Source organism: Carassius auratus, chromosome 17 (genome assembly GCF_003368295.1).
Source record: "Carassius auratus strain Wakin chromosome 17, ASM336829v1, whole genome shotgun sequence".
Classification (NCBI taxonomy): domain Eukaryota; kingdom Metazoa; phylum Chordata; class Actinopteri; order Cypriniformes; family Cyprinidae; genus Carassius; species Carassius auratus.
Genome location: NC_039259.1, coordinates 10760878 through 10778022, shown reverse-complemented (window position 1 = coordinate 10778022; position 17145 = coordinate 10760878). Strand labels below are relative to the sequence as shown.

At 36.3% G+C, this 17145-nt stretch overlaps 1 protein-coding gene across 6 annotated transcripts in view; it reads right to left on the bottom strand.

Annotated features, from left to right (window-relative positions):
- Positions 1–17145, bottom strand: part of LOC113117238 (disks large-associated protein 2-like) — a 98836-nt gene that overhangs the window by 66952 nt on the left and 14739 nt on the right. For 4 of the 6 annotated variants that reach the window (XM_026285775.1, XM_026285772.1, XM_026285774.1 and 1 more), the window contains exon 2: positions 525–557. The exons of the other annotated variants lie outside the window; for them this stretch is intronic. The gene's annotated coding sequence lies outside the window, so the exon portion shown is untranslated. The remainder of the gene's footprint in view (positions 1–524; positions 558–17145) is intronic. 6 annotated transcript variants of the gene reach the window in all.

Below are 17145 nucleotides of genomic sequence, written 5' to 3'. Positions count from 1 at the left end.
GCAGATAAACCTGTGGAGCATGCCGAATAAATTAGTTGTATCGAAGGTAATTTTACTCTTGGTAAAGCTGAACACTGCAAAGTTATCACTGATTCACATACAACCAACATGCAAAACACAAAGTCTGAATAAGGAACCTCAGCTCAGACCAAAAGGAAGCACAAAATGATATGAAACATTAGCGCATTGAGATAATAAAAAAAGAAAGAAATCTAAAGAATGACAGCAGATTAGTGGCAATGCTCAGTGTGTTTGTGAATCAGTCATGTTAGCAGACCAGAAGAAGCAGCGGGTGAAGCAGAGAGAGACGCAGCCTCGTTTCTGCCAGCTGTGATGATGCAAGCAGTGAGGAATCACAACACAATGATCGCAAGCAGCTCGGCATCATGATGAATTTAAACATTAAAAGCAGATGCGTGCATGTGCTTTCTGAACTCCCCACCGTGCCATTAGAGCACACAAACACAGTCTGGTTAAGTGTTAACTACACAACACACAGTTCTGGAGATGAGGAACACACTCACCTTCGGTCTCACCACACAACGTGCACTGTGACTCTACAGAATGAGGAAAGAAAAAAGAAATAGAGAACTTAGACCAAACTTTTAAATAAACAAATATTGTGAGGATAATCTCTCACCCCCCCCCCCCCCAAAAAAAACCTCTCAATTTAATTTCATTAACGAAATAGGAAAAGTTCTCCCAAAAAATGAAGCAAGCCTCTGACTATCCAAGATGTAGACAAGTTTGTTTCTTAATTGGAACAGATTAGCCGAAATTTACATCACTTGTTGGATTGGAGTCATATGGATTTCTTGAGAATTATTGTGACGGCACCCATTCACTGCAAAGGATCCATTGTTGAGAAAGTGATTTAGTGCTGAATTTCTCCTAATCAGCTCCAATGAAGAAACAAACTAGGGGGAACACCTGCGTGAACCTTTAGTACAGAACACACATAGAACATATCTTTATATAAATTCAATAAATACAACCCAGATTATTGTAGAGTTAAATACATAAATTAGACTATAAACTAAATACAAAAGGTATATAAAAGCCATGAACGCCATTGTAACATTCAACTTTTTCCCTTGCTTTATGAAGGTCACATTATAACTGTCATGGAAACTTTTTTGCAACTTTTCTAATCTCCAAATGCATTATACTGTAAACAAAATTATTAAAACTCTGATAATTTAAAATGTAGTGTATGCACACGTACTGTATTTCAGTGGACAAATTAAATAAAATCAGCAAAAGTGTGATTAGTTAGATTTTTTAAGTGCCTAGTTTAAATAATAAACACCCAATTATTCATACAGTAAATAAGCATGAGTCCACTTTAGCATCTGTTTTGTTTGTTCCACCTGCATTGGGTATTCTCAGGATTTCCCTTCTATGAAATTTCCAAGTAATTTCATAAAACATGTACTCAATTATTTAATCTGTGGCCTCGATATGCAAAAATCACAAACAGATACTTTTTTGGTCCAATTACAATCTACTTTCTGAACACCTTCAAAATCTGGCAAGCTGGCACACACACATTTGCAGTCAAAATCCAAAAAACACACAAACTAAAGCAATACTCAAGCATAAATGCATGCATTATGGCCATATCTTCGAAAATGTAAATCAAAATATGAAGCTATGTTAAATATGGGCTCTTCACAAGACTACAGCACATTAAAAATGGAAACACTATACATATTCTGTCATGTAGCAATTCAGTTTTTATTTCAATGGCTATTAAAGAGAACCGCTTTATTATAAAAGTCCTTGCGGCAACACAGCAGTGATTTAAATAGTCGTTCTGCTATGTTGAATGAATGAGAATCTGATTAGTATTTATTATATAGTGCTGTCTATTTAAATCATACTCCCATGCCACTAATTAAGAAACGACTGACATTTGTTCATAATCATATTGAGAGATGTGAACAGGCAACAAATTCAAAAGATCAATCTTCTCATCAAGTATCTTATGTTTCTGGCAAACTCCAAATATACAAAAGTCCAGTCCAAACATAATAATTGAAGCCTGAACTGGAAACATGATGAATTATCTTTTCCAAACAGAAATGGCAAAAAAAAAATACTTTAGCCAATGCAGCGAAAATCCTATTCCTTTCTGGGCTTTTACTGACATGTTTACTGAAGCTTTCAATTCCTGATACCTTTAACTCCCTCTCTGAAAGTAAACCAACAAAAACAGTGAAACCACATATTTATGTTACTCTTCCAAGTAACCAGCAGCAACATCCATATTCATAAAGATATTTACAGCAAAAGATAAATGCAGACATGGATCCGAGACCTTTTTCCTGGCCAAGGCCCCAAAAGTTCATATTTACATATCAGTTTGACTTGTGTCCCATTTGAGATTTTGAAGTCAAAAAGCCCCCATAGAAACCCAGGAAGAACAATAAGCAAACAAATTTGGATTCAACATGCACGGGGACTACTGGTATCAGCTGCATGTGACCGAGCAAATTTCGTCTCGCGATTCTCTAAAATAAGAAGCATTAACCAGCGCGTGAAAAAAGCATTTCAACTCATTCCACAACTAAGCATTCCGTAATTAACACCAGTATTTGCATATTAGCCTTGTGTGCTCACACTCTCTGCTTTAGTTGGCGTAGTGTTAACAGTGAGAGTGTGAGTGGTGATAATTAGCTTTTCTGTTCTGGTCTTTTTTCACAGGCACACAGAAGCTTTTCTTCAGCTCTGTGAGGGGACGAGGTGTTAATACCAGATTATATCATTATAGAACAATTCTGCATACTATTTTTGTCAACATCAGCTCTCGTTTGATGAGGTCATGAGAAACAAATTGATTAACACGAGTAGAAGCATGTACTGAGGTAAACGAGTCAGCCTATAGTAAATGGAGGTCAGTTCAAAGATGATCAGTGCAGATACAATATATCGACAAGCTTCCTAGCTTGTGTAAACACACACACACGCGTGTTACTCTATTTAGATTACTATTGATTTCAGTTTCTGCACTCTAAAATAATCCCTCTTGTGCTTGACTAACTGCTCCTGCAGGAGCTGACAAAGCTGTTCTGTACTTTCAGATAGTATCAGACTTTATGAAGACTGTTAGCACTCAGTCTATCATAAGCACTCTGCTTGTAAGAGCTCTCTCAGTCCCCAAGAGTAAAAAAAGATAACAACATACCATTCTGCAAAGGAATATACGGCAGATGTGCTAACATTCAGACCAAACAGCAGATGCGAGTGTGATTTTATATATATATATATATATATATATATATATATATATATATATATATACACACAGTCGTGGCAAAAAGTTTTGACAATTACGTAAATATTGAAAATTGGAAAAGTTGGCGCTTAAGTTTTTATAATAGCAATTTGCATATGCTCCAGAATGTTATGAAAGAGTGATCAGATGAATTGCATAGCCCTTCTTTGCCATGAAAATTAACTTAATCCCAAAATACATATACATATAATATACATATACTATACATATACATATACGTATAATATACATAACACATATACATATACATAATATAATATACATATACATATATTGGATAAAATATTGTCAGGTTGTGCTCTGCTAAAGAAAATTGCTCTAAATAAATCCACAGCAACATTAACAGTTGTGAATCTCGTTGTTGGATGTATTGGTTGAGAGAATGATTCAGTGACTCTTGAATGAATCAGTGTTGCTGAACAAATCAAGTGTAAGTGAAGAATTATGAACAGTATGAAAGATCGAAAGATCTTTAGAGAGTTCGAAAAACATTATAAATTGAGATTCTTCAACATCACAATCTTTATTTCAGAGATTGATATGTATTAAAACATTTAAGTATGATTTATTTCTTTAATAAAATAAATAATATATCATTATTATTCTGTACATTTTTTGCAAAATTAAGGCCACATTAATACTGATTTGTAAACTTGTCACTTTTGCTTTTCTTTAAATGCTCTGTGAATGTAAAAAGTATATTTATAGATTGTATATGATTTATATAGTTTTTAAGAAAATTTTGTTGAATCTTTTTAGTGTGTCATTACCAATCATGTTGGAATTTTGTCAAATTATGCAAAAAGTGGACAAAATATTAGCCTGTGTAATTTTGTGTTTATTTAGGATATGGGAAATGCTAGTGATAAACATTACCAAGACAAAGAAACCTGATATTTTATTCCTAAACATTAACATCAGTGAAAATAATTTGAGATGTTTCAGTTTCAATGTATTAATAAACCAATATTCAAATGACTGATCACTGACCAATGTGCTGTGCATGAATACAAATTATGTATTTATTTAGAAAGTCCACAAACACCCAAATATTCAGATTAGCTGCGAAGAGCAGGTCTTTTCCTCTTTCCAGATGATGGACTGTTTATTCTCTCTTAATACAGTCTCACCCAATCAGAGCGCTGAGAAAGGTGGGCGACTGAGACCAAAGTAAGAGTCTCATCTCTTACATTAGAGCAGATGAGTCCTTGACTGGACTGTTCTTTTTTTCCATTATCTATTTGCCTTAAAACATACAGTGTTACAAGTACAGACTAAATTGATTTTCTCTCACAGAAGACTAAAGAAGTTCTAAAATAGAGAATTGTGTGTGTGTGTGTGTGTGTGTGTGTGTGTGTGTGTGTGTGTGTGTGTGTGTGTATTTTGAAAGTGTGAGGGAAGAGTGTTAGACTGTTGATTATTTTGTTCTTTTATATTTTTTTTCCACATTCAGAGAGCCAAAGAACAGACTTTTCATAAATTACCTAACATCCAGCATCTTAAAATAAACTTGGAAAAACCACATAATACACAGAAGAGCACACAGAGACCTGAAAACAGTGAAAGTTGCTCTGCATGTGGCTTTTTTAGTGTACTCTGAAGGTACTGTAAACAGTCATCAAGTATTGTTATCTGCCATACAGGGATCATGCATTTGGGTATGTTTCAGGATTTAAATTAGTTTAAAAGCTTCCAGTATTTACTTCAATCTCCATTTAATCTCCACTGAAGTGTATCCAGCTACCAAAGTAAATGCTTTAGATGATGCTAGAGATTCTCCACCTTTTCTTTAAAAGCTATTCTGTAATGGACCTCTTTTCCATCAAACCTCCTTGATAATGTAGCAAGCCTGAGAATTAGACCATAATGAAAAAGCCTGAACAAAACATCAAAAATGGCACTTACAAAAAGGTAGCGTAACAACACCAAGGAAATGAATATATACATTAATTTGGACTGATTACTTACTTACTGATTAAGGTATTCCAACATACTTTACTTCAAAGAAAACCATTGAACTTTATTATTACTGGTATGGGGGAATAATTTTTATTTATATTATTAATATTTATTTAAAAAATACAATACTTACTGACCTTTACTTCAGTTCAGTTCACCGTGTGTGACCTTGACCTTGCACAAAACCTGGCTGAACATATAAAAGGTGCAGTCTTCCATTTAATTAACTTCCCTAGAAAATAGTATAAAGACGGAATATTCGGATTACATTCATACCTCACACATTAATTCTGTATAGAGCATACTTGTTAACAATGACAAAGTATGTGCTTATTCAAAAGAGGTGACTACTTAAGAGAGGATGTGATTTCGGATGCAGCCGCAGAGAAAAACCTCCTTAAATAAAGACCCATTTATGCTCATATCAGCTATACTCCCCACTGAGGCAATGCTGAAAATGTAACATCTACAGTAGGCCTACTTGCGATACATTATGAATTGCGGTCAAGCATTTATACACAGAACGGAAGTGTCAATGATAGGTTACAAAGCTCAAGCACCTCAAAAAAAGTAATATAAATATAAATCTTTGATGCAACACTTTTATCAATTAGTTAACTGTATCAGATTAAACTGTTACCACATTTTTTTATTGATTGACCATGCAGCCCTATTGTGTGATAAGTAAATGGATGACGCGCAGCTGTAGTCCTGAGAAATGCTGCGAGGTTGGAGGACTGATGAAATTCTTCACGGACGAACACCCTCATGTATTATACGAGAATCTTTCATGAAGCGTTTGCTCTGCGGCCTCTCCTTTCCACGAGCCTTAATGATGTTCTCTCCCTGCCCTCCTCCTCTCCTCTCTTCCTGTGGCCTTGCCTTTCTCTAATTTCTCTCTCACTATCTCTACTTCACCCTTTCTTCTTTACTTCCCTGCTCCTTCTCTCCCTCTGTTTTCATGAATAGGCTCACTGAGGCGTCTTGTGCAGGACTAGGTCTGTGCAGACCTCAAAGACAGGAAGAGAGAGATGACAGATGAGGAGGAGGAGGAGAGTTTGGGGTGACATGAAGGGTCATTGCAGTGCTTTCCTCTGAACTGTGAACATTCAGTGCTTATGGCAATGACAAAGTGGCAGAGTTCATAACGCTGTATGAACATCTGGAAAGGGCATTTCTTGTTTTGAGGCCATTTCTGAACTGGCTTGGGATAAACTGTTCATTGAATCCGTCAGAGGATTTTTGGTGCTAATAAGGACATAAGGGAGAATCAAATAATTAATTAGTTAATGCGTAAATTACTTTGAATATTTCAAATATATTATTATCCATTGTAATAAATGCCTTCTCTGAATTTTTTATTTTTTTGCATTTGTATTGAAAACTTAAATCTCTAGTGAATTACTCCATATCTATGCACCTTTAAAAGGATATTTCAGCCAAAAGTTAAAAATCTACATTATTTTCTGTCTTCTGAGGAAAAAAATTCAAAGAATGTTTGAAGTGTCTTGGTCCATACAATGAAAGTCAGCAGGATCAGAAATAACATATAATACTCCAATAATATACATTCATTGGCCACTTTATTAGGTACACCTTGTTAGTACCCGGTTGGATTAAATTTCCAGTGATTCTGAAATTAACAGTGAAGATGAATAAATGATGAAGCAACTTTCATTTTCAGATCAACCATTCCTTTAACTGGGAATGATAATCATTGTTTACGCACTCTCATGTTGTTCAAAACCAAGAAAGAAAGAATTTCTGAAACTGAAAGACCAGACCAGTTAAACTCAAGACTCCAATTCCAAAACAACAAGGTGAATAAATGATGGTAAAAAAAATCTTCTTTTTGAGTGAACTTTGCCTTTAAGAAAGTTTTGTAAAAGAAAAACTTACTGTTCTCTATTTATCCCCAAAGGCAAAGTCAAGTGCAAAACAAAAACACCATTAAACCAAGTAAAGTAGCATGAGCTCTGGATGACTGGAACTGTGCATAGTTACTACAAACCATCTCAATTACGATTCCCCACAATATTGACACTCTGTATTGACATGTAACCACTGACATGTAACCGGCTGGGCTTAACTCACAATGTGTCGAAAGGGTGAGTGAAAAGCCAAACAGGAAATGACAATGAGGAATGCCATCTGTGCAGTGCCACCTCGAGCTGCTGGTGTTGCATCAGACGTGCTGTACAGGTGACACATTACTAACAGTGTACAGCAAGACTGTAGCCTGGCAAATCAACTGCAGCCATGGATACAGAGACTTTTGCAATCTCAGCCAGACAGTTAGCTAAGACTGGCATTTCTATGATTCTCTAGTATGGTTTCATTAAGAGAGAGAGAGAAAGAGGGAGAGAGCAGATGTTTGTGCACAGTGAAATGTGACTTACTGTCCCCCACAGGTACAATCTGTCTCTAACCTGCTATCAGGCTCTCATTCCCCCCTCAGTGTTCTGAGCTAGTGTCCTGGTCCAGTCACACACTCAGACAGCTGCGGGCATGTGTGTGTGTGTGCGCCAGCTTAATGCCTGTCATTTATTTAATAAGTTGCTGGTGATTGTAAGAGAGACCCAGGAGAAATCTGACAGGAACGAGGATGCTGTTCTTTCTCAAAACCCGAGAGTTACAGGAACACTCAAGAGGAATAAAGACACACATCTTTCTGCTCTGTACTTGTGTGTATGTGAATGTGTGCCAGATATAAAATGAAAAAGGGTGCAAAAATAAAGGAGTGACAGAAGTAATGATGGTAATGAAAAACATGCAGAAAAAGTGATAGGTTTTATTCCTTTCCTGTCTATAAATGTATTTGGTTTTTTTTATTTATATGTTGTCACGAATGAAAAAAAAAAACTATTTAGGACCTCATGAATTATTTTTTGAAGCTATCCTTTACAGTATGACAGGTAATACCATTATCAATGGCAACATACTGTAGTTGCAACAAGTGCTTTTTTCACATCTTCCTTTTTATTTTGATACATTTAGCATGATGGTATGCATGACACAAAATGGTAAACTGCTTAGTGAAGTAAAAAATGCATTTAAATTTAATTTTAAATGGCTAGGAGCCATTAAGAGATATAAAAATAAGGGTTAAAATGAATAAACATGTTATAGTCCATAGAAAAAAATTAACTTGGACTGCAGATAAAAAATTCCTGCGATGGTAAAGTTGAATTTTCAGTCTTTAGTGTCATAAGACCCTTGAGAAATCATTGTAATATGCTGATTTGGTGCTCAAGATAATTATCAATGTTAACAACAGTTTTGCTGCTTAATATTTTTGTGGAAAGTGGGTTCTTTCAGGAATAGACCGTTCAAAAGAACAACATTTATTTAAAATGAAAAGATCATAACATTGTAAACATTATAAATGCATTTACTATTGCTTTCAAACCATTAAGTGTGTTTTCGCTGAATAAAAGTATTAATTTCTTCCCAAGAAAAAAGTAATTCATTTTGCAATACTGCTTTAATTTTTGTCTTCCAGCTAAAAAGATAGGAATATAGTATAGTTTTAAGCAAATCTGCAACTAATAAAAAAAAATGGAACTCTTAACTAATATTTCATATCCATGTGTTAATTTATTCGTTAAGCTGCTGTGTAATATATCGTATAGCATACAGTCAAGACTGTAAATTGTCCCTTACATACTGTATTTAACATGCTTTAAAGAAGAATGCTGAGAAACGTCCCAAAAATGTCAATTACCTCCATTAAAAATGCAGCACCTCTGGTAAGGCAGCATTAACAGCAGGAGTTCTTAGAGAAAAAGTCAAACAACAATCAACAGATTTTGATCCTCCATCTGCTCACATACTTTCCCTCTCCGAACGCCTTCCACTCACTCAGAGACTCTTAATAATGAGTAACTCACCAGACTCTCAGCTAATGCACGTGTTACCCCTGACTGTGTCAGAAAGAAAGAGCAGCAGGCACCAGATGTGAAGGCTGCATCCACCCCTACCCACTTTAGACTGACCCACTTTCAGTTTTTAACTGTAATTGTTGGTTGGAAAAAACTGATCAATCCAAAGATGAGTCATACTTTGACTCATCCATGATTCTTATTATTTACTGTCCGAGAGCATGGGTGTGTATCAAACCCCAACATCTGAACTGTCGCCTCATTATTTACTGATTGGAAATGAAAGAAAAACCATTGAAGAAAATGTGAATCAAACATTATTGTTTAGTGATGTTCAGTTGCCAAGCAACAACTCCTACCAGCACAGTACCAGTAACATTCTGGATGGAGAGAACTATAGAAAATGATGGAATTGTTAGGAGAGTTGTAGAATTTTTAAGAAATGCTTTTGTAGATGAAGAAAATTATCAGTGAATAATGACTTAAATTTCAGTCTGTTCCTCACTTTAAACTTAAACATCCTAAGTCGTGAAAATATTCTAAATGAAACACATAAATTGTATGCTCCTTTTATAGAGCTTTTTGTCTTCTTATGACTTTGACATCCCACAGTCACTATAACCATCAGTGTATAAGAAATATGTACATGAAAGTTCACCCTAGGGAATATTTTACAAAGAGAAAAAAATAAAAGAATAAAATAAATTGGGCTAAACTATTTATTTAAAGGACTAGTTGACCTAAAAATTAAATATTTCCATTATTAACACACCATCGTGTCAATCCAAACCTGTATGACTCTTCTGTGGAACAGAAATATTTATATAAATATTAATCTTCAGTGTATTTTGTCCAAACAATGAAAATCAAAAGGGTTCAGTGTAGTTTTGCACCTCAATGCCTTTCATTGTATGGACGAAAACAGTTCTTCAAAATAGGGCTGGACGATATGACCTAAAATTTAAAATTTCCATTAATTAAACATTTTACCTAGATTATGATTGATGAATGATTATTTTATTTATTTAATTGTATAGTTCACTGATAAGGTCTGTACTGTAAATATGCTCAACTATTAAAGGCAAATACATTTCTTGTCTTTCTGATTTTAAAATAACTGAAGGAAACAAATTATTTATGCTTATTTATTGAATATTTCAAACAACTGAAATCAAAGCACACCTTTCTTGAAATGAAAACGTCTTCATTTCTGAAGAGTCACATTTCAGTTTGAATGAAAAATTGATATTTTCACATTCAAATATTTAAAAAGCATATTTGTATGCTGTTCTTGTTGCCTAGATGTCTTGATGTTCCCGTTCTTGCTTCCATGCCATTGGAGTGGACAGAGTCACGACCACACACGCGGAAGTATGTTATATATATATTTTTTTTTAAGGGAGGGTCAGGGTTGTCAATGCGGGCTGTTGCCAAGGGTTGTTTTTTAGTCTGTTTTATAATTAAATTGATCATCCTTCCTTCCAGGAAAAAAACATGATTTGGCTAGTTTTGGTCTTGTTTTGAATAGCATTCAGCTTGTTTTGTTTCGTGGGCCTGCCAACACTGAGGGAAGCATTAACACGAAATAACTGACGGGGTCAAAGTAAGTCGATTAGAATTTCAGAATTTTTGTTTCAGTAATTTTTGGATTAATCGTCCAGGCCTACTTCAAAACCTTCTTCATTTTTGCTCCACAAAAGGAAGAAAAAAGGTTATGGTGGGTAAATAATAATAATAGGTGTTTTTTTCGGGGGGGGGGGTGGGGGGGGTCAATTATTCATTTATTAATATAATGTCAGCAAGTTCACGGTTAGGAAAGGAGGAAAGGATGTGACGTGTATCCTATACTCAGAATTTCTCTCTAACATTAGGCCACGACTGCCCCAGTTAGCTGCATATGAATGCGTGTGGATTTGTTCATAGTACTTGCTGGTTTATGTTTATACTCAGGGGAATTTTTTTACATTTTATTTTTTGAAAACTCTCAACTAATTACACACTCCTCTGAGCCTTTCTGCAGCTTTTAAACAAGCAAACATCACAAGCAAAGTTTTCAGAAAACAGGCCAGAGGCAGAGGAAGGGGGGGATGTGTGCCTTCTCCTCACAAATCTCAATTTATCAGCCTTGCGCTCAAATTCGGTCCTCTGCCTATGTTCAGCGTTTATCTGGACAAGGACTTTCAGATTTCGGATGCAGCAGGGCGTCAATAAAGAGCTCTAAAGTGCTCTCACACCTAATAACAGACTCTATGTTAAACAAGGGTAGAACAGCCATCTGAGACTCTCTCGGTCCTTAGTAACCTAGCAACCAACGATAACACAGTTTGCCGCTCCAACCAATGCCAATGGAAGTCCTAAGTCAATCGTAGGTGAGGGGAACGGTCTCATTACCTCAGGCGAAGAACAAGATGTAACCTGAAAGCGTGTTTGTGTAAGTGCTTACCTTTCACATGAATGAGTTAAGATGCAAACAGAATAAACCAACACAAAAAAGTGTTGAGATAACCGTTTCTGATCTAGTTGCCATGGTGATATTCAGAGCTGAGGTGTTCCTGAGTGTGTTAGCATCTCCCGTTGCATATGCTAATTTAATATGATAACACACAAACACTAAATGCTAATTCCTCAAAAGAAGCCTGGCAGAGCTGATCTGAATCCTTCATGTTTAATAAAAGATCTCTTCATCTTCTCAGATCGCTGTTTGTGCCAAAGATCTTCATGCCTGAGGGAGCTGGACCTGTGCCAGAGGTTAAACCGAACCTGTGTTAGGCTGCGATTACAAGAAACATTAAAGTGAAGTTCAGCTAACAGCCAGCGGCGACTGGAATTGCGCAGCACTTTTACTGCTCCATCACACAATTCAGCAGAGATCCACAACGCAACATTCAGCTGAGCAGCTGGAGAAGCATCAGGGAGGGATTTGCCAGGACAGGAGATGTTTTGTGTGGTACTGTGCAAGAAAGATAAGCTTGATGTATATTGTACATTCAAGGAATATACTGTCTATACAATATAGGATTTGTGTGTGTTTGGTTGTTAAAACTGTTTGACTTGGAATTAAAAAGAAACACCAGTAGTCAGCTGCCAATCTCAAACTCTTGTTATCTACTTAGACCAAAGAGTCGAGGTTTGGTTGGTTAGCAAAGTCCAGTCTTCAGGACTGAAGAACTGACTGTTTTTCACATCTTGATTTATAATGTGAATTAAATAGACTGAAAGTCAGTTTATGGAAGTAAAAATCGTAATAATTTCCTCCCTGGGGGAACAATGACAAAATAAACTTTAAAGACAGGCCTACAGTGGGTATCAAGGTTGTTAATCAATTGAATATGCATTTTTTGAAGCCAGCAGCCCTCATTATTTAAACTTAATTGTTTTATCAAGCCCAACAGGAAGTCCAAGTGAAAAAGTGTATTACCTACAATTCTGCCAACGAGACTCCACCAATCAGAGACTATAGACCGTTTCAACGGCAACAACATAAACAAACGTTACTGCGCACACGCGTTTTGTGGACCTAACTTAACTTCCGGTAGACTTCCAAATAGAATCAATAACAACAGCCAAGTCCCTCTAGAGTAGATATTTTTGATAACAAACAAAATATGTTTGCTGTGTGGATCAGGCGGACTTAATGAAAATGCAAATTCATTCTTTGCCAGCAGGAGATGTTTTAAAGCACAGACATAAAGCGCGAGAAATAGAGGTTTCCCCAGTAACAGCTGTAAACAAAGCAGAGCTGGTACGCTCACACGCTGCTTTATCAGGCATATAACATGCAAGTCTTCCTTCAGAAATACAGCGATATAAAAACACCAGTGATATTCAAACATATAAATGTAAGAAATTGTTATTATTAAATGGCAGTATGTAACGTTACTCATGTTTATTAAACAAAGCCTTTTTGAAAAAAAATTTGAGTTTCCAAAAAAAAATAAATGTATGAGAAATACATCCCGCAGCACAACCACCTGAGCCCAACTTCAGTCTACTCATCACCTTGAATTTAACTGCGTTTGTAGAAGGCACTGCAGCCAACAGACCGGAAGTTAAATTAGGTCCAGGCGCGTGTGCCTGAAGAAACAGTCTATAACAAGCAAAACGCCCAAAAAATCTTTAAGGTGCAGTCACACTATACTATTCGTTCCATTGATGTTCATGCAAATAAGTTTTGCCCTTCTACAATTCTGTATTTCTGTGTGACCAATAGAAGACTGATATGTCACGACATGACCTGAAAGTTATTGTGACGCGACATAAAGCCAAGTGCACATATACACCCACATGCGTGTTTTGAATGAGGAAATTTAATCGTTTTTTTGTGTTTAGGGCATAGGCGTGAGCATCTCAAGCAGCACTTCATGTACAGTAAATAGTACCATCAGTACAGTAAAACAGTATACCATTGCTCAGCCTTTTCAAACTTCTTTTTGCCCCCAAATGCAGAAATGAAAATGTAGTTCGTTTGAAGTATATTGGGGCCTTAACTATTTTCATTACATGATCACTACTACTTTGTCTGGAATTACAAACCATTTGATACGTAATGAGTATTTATGTGTTTTAAACATAAATTACAGCAGCTTCCATCTCTGAAGGATGAAGGCTGTCAAACAAACACAACTTTTAGCCAATTACTTCAGTAGGTGTTTACTTCCGAGTACATAAAATTATAAAGGGACATCAGAGAACAGTACAAAATAATAAAAAGGCAGTTCATGACCTCTTCAATTCATATAACTTGATTGCATTTTTGCAAGTTAATTTCACAAGTGTAAAACTGGCAGTATAGTGGCTATAGTGAAGAACAGAAGTTCCCGGAAGACTGTCAAAGCAGTGCAAGGCTTTCACCTGGTATAATAGGTCTCCTTGGTTTAGACAAACACACTTTGAATGCTTTAGTAAATCGAGCCCACGTGGTGCTGGACATACTACAATATAGTTGTGTATAGCCCTGATGAGAGCCCTTCAAACCAAGCGCACACACAGCTCTGTGTTGTGGGTGTCTCCTGCTGTCTGTACAGATGTTCAACAGGCTGATATCAGAGAGCCCTGTGGATACAAAGCTACTCAAGTGCAGTGAGCCATACATTTCCCTAGTAACTTAATCCACCGTCTACATAAACACATACAAGTGAGCATGCAAAGATCAAATACCTATATGCTTTCTAATATGCCCAGGTGCATAAACAAACACTTTCACATTGATTCAGGCTGCATGGAAATGGCCAGTTTTAGCTGGTCTTGTTTTATGGCTTTAGAAGAGGTTTTCTGTGCAATGCCATCTCACATTTTCCGATCCCTTTGCCTATGTTTCTCCTATATCCTCTCTCACTTTCCTATATATAATAGAGTCAAAAGGGAAAACATTAAACAATAAAAGAAATCTCAGTCAGGTGTGAAAGCTAGCCAAGGGAACACTGTCTCTGAAATGTATCTAATGCAAATAGTGCTGTTGACTTTGAGACAGACTCTAGAAAGGCATATGTTGTTTGTTTGAATAAACTTGGCAACTTGGGATTCACATTTGGTAACAACTGATTTAAATTCAAGTTTATTTGTATAGCGCTTTTTACAAAACAAATCGTTACAAAGCAACTTTACAGAAAATTATGTTTCTACAATATTTAGTAGTAGCTAGTAGTTTGTGCACATTTGACAGGATTTTAGAAAAACTAAAAAATAATAATAATACAAGACGTAGTCAGCTAGACGATGAACTATCAATATTATTAGTTAAGTTATTATATGATTAAGTCACACATTTAGGAATAATTGTTAGTTCTGTTTGTTCATTCAGGGTTAGCATCATCTGAGGTCCTCTGAGGGTCAGCATCATCTCTTCTCAGGTGTTCTGGATCCAGACTGGAGCTTGTGTAAATCCTAGTTACCACGGGATGTGAATCCCGTGGCAAAACATAGAAACAAAATACAGACATCATTAGCATAGCTGCTGATCCAACAAAGTAAAATTAGTTTAACCCAAGCTAATGAATAAAAATGCACCTTTGATCAGATGCAACTACACTCACAATTAAAAAGATACATTATTCGAATGCTTGGCGAAAGAGATGTGTTTTTAATCTAGATTTAAACAAAGAGAGTGTGTCTGAACCCCGAACATTATCAGGAAGGCTATTCCAGAGTTTGGGAGCCAAATGTGAGAAGGCTCTACCTCCTTTAGTGGACTTTGCTATCCTAGGAACTACCAAAAGTCCAGCGTTTTGTGACCTTAGGGTGCGTGATGGGTTGTAACGTGGTAGAAGGCTAGTTAGGTACGCAGGAGCTAAACCATTTAGGGCCTTATAGGTAAGTAATGATAATTTGTAACTGATGCGGAACTTAATAGGTAGCCAGTGCAGAGACTGTAAAATTGGGGTAATATGATCATATTTTCTTGACCTCGTAAGGACTCTCGCTGCTGCATTTTGGACGACCTGTAGCTTGTTTATTGAAGAAGCAGGACAACCACCTAGAAGTGCATTACAATAGTCCAGTCTAGAGGTCATGAATGCATGAACTAGCTTTTCTGCATCAGAAACAGATAACATGTTTCGTAGCTTGGCAATGTTTCTAAGATGGAAGAATGCAATTTTTGTAACATTGGAAATATGATTTTCAAAAGACAAATTGCTGTCTAATATAACACCCAGATTTCTGACTGTAGAGGAAGTTACAGTACATCCGTCTAGTTGCAGATTGTAATCTACAAGATTCTGTGTAGTGTTTTTTGGTCCAATAATTAATATCTCCGTCTTATCCGAATTTAATTGGAGAAAATTCTTTGTCATCCAATCTTTTACATTTTTAACACAATCTGTTAGCTTAGATAATTGGGAAGTTTCATCTGGTCTCGTTGATATATATAGCTGAGTATCATCAGCATAACAGTGGAAGCTAATTCCGTATTTTCTAATAATATTACCAAGGGGCAACATGTATATTGAAAATAGAAGGGGACCTAGGACGGATCCTTGTGGCACCATATTTAATTTGATGCAAATGAAAACAAGGCTGTGAGGGATAGAAGTAGTTCAATGCTTCACACTGCCACAACAAAACATGTTATTTCTTAAAAGTATATATTTTACCCATAAATGTAATGTAATTACAGGTGCATTAATAAATTGGAATGTTGTGGAAAAGTTCATTTATTTTAGTAATTCAACTTAAGTTTTGAAACTCATGTATTAAATAAATTCAATGCACACGGACTGAGGTTGAGTAAATACAGGTGCATCTCAATAAAGTCTTTGGTTATTTGAATTGTGATGATTTTGGCTCACATTTAACAAAAATCCACCAAATCTAAAAAAATAAAAAGTAATAAAAAATAAAAACATTTTTTTAGTTAATTGTTGGCCTTCTGTAAAGTATGTTCATTCACTGTACATGTACTCAATACGAAGTAGGGGCTCCCGACATGGCATGGAGGTGATCAGTTTGTGGCACTGCTGAGGTGGTATGGTATAGATTCTCTCTGGGGTTCAGTTCTGGTGAGTGCTGGCCAGTCAAGCACACCAACACCATGGTCATTTAACCAGCTTTTGGTGCTTTTGACAGTGTGGGCAGGTGCCAAATCCTGCTGGAAAATTAAATAAGCATCTTCAAAAAGCTGGTCAGCAGAAGGCAGCATGAAGTACTCCAAAATTTCTTTGTAAACGGGTACAGTGACTTTGTTTTTTTTTTATAAAACACAATGGACCAACACCAGCAGATGACATTGCAACCCAAATCATCACAGACTGTGGAAACTTAACACTGGACTTCAATCAACTTGGGCTATGAGCTTCTCAATCCTTCTTCCAGACTCCAAATTAAATACAAACCTTGCTCTCATCTGAAAAGAGGACCTTGGATCATTGGGCAACAGTCCAGTTCTTCTTCTCTGTAGCCCAGGTAAGATGCCTCTGATGTTGTCTGTGGTTCAGAAAATTCCTTGACATGTCTTTGTTGTGGCTCTTGATGCTTTGACCCCAGCCTCAGTACATTACTTGTGAAGTTCAT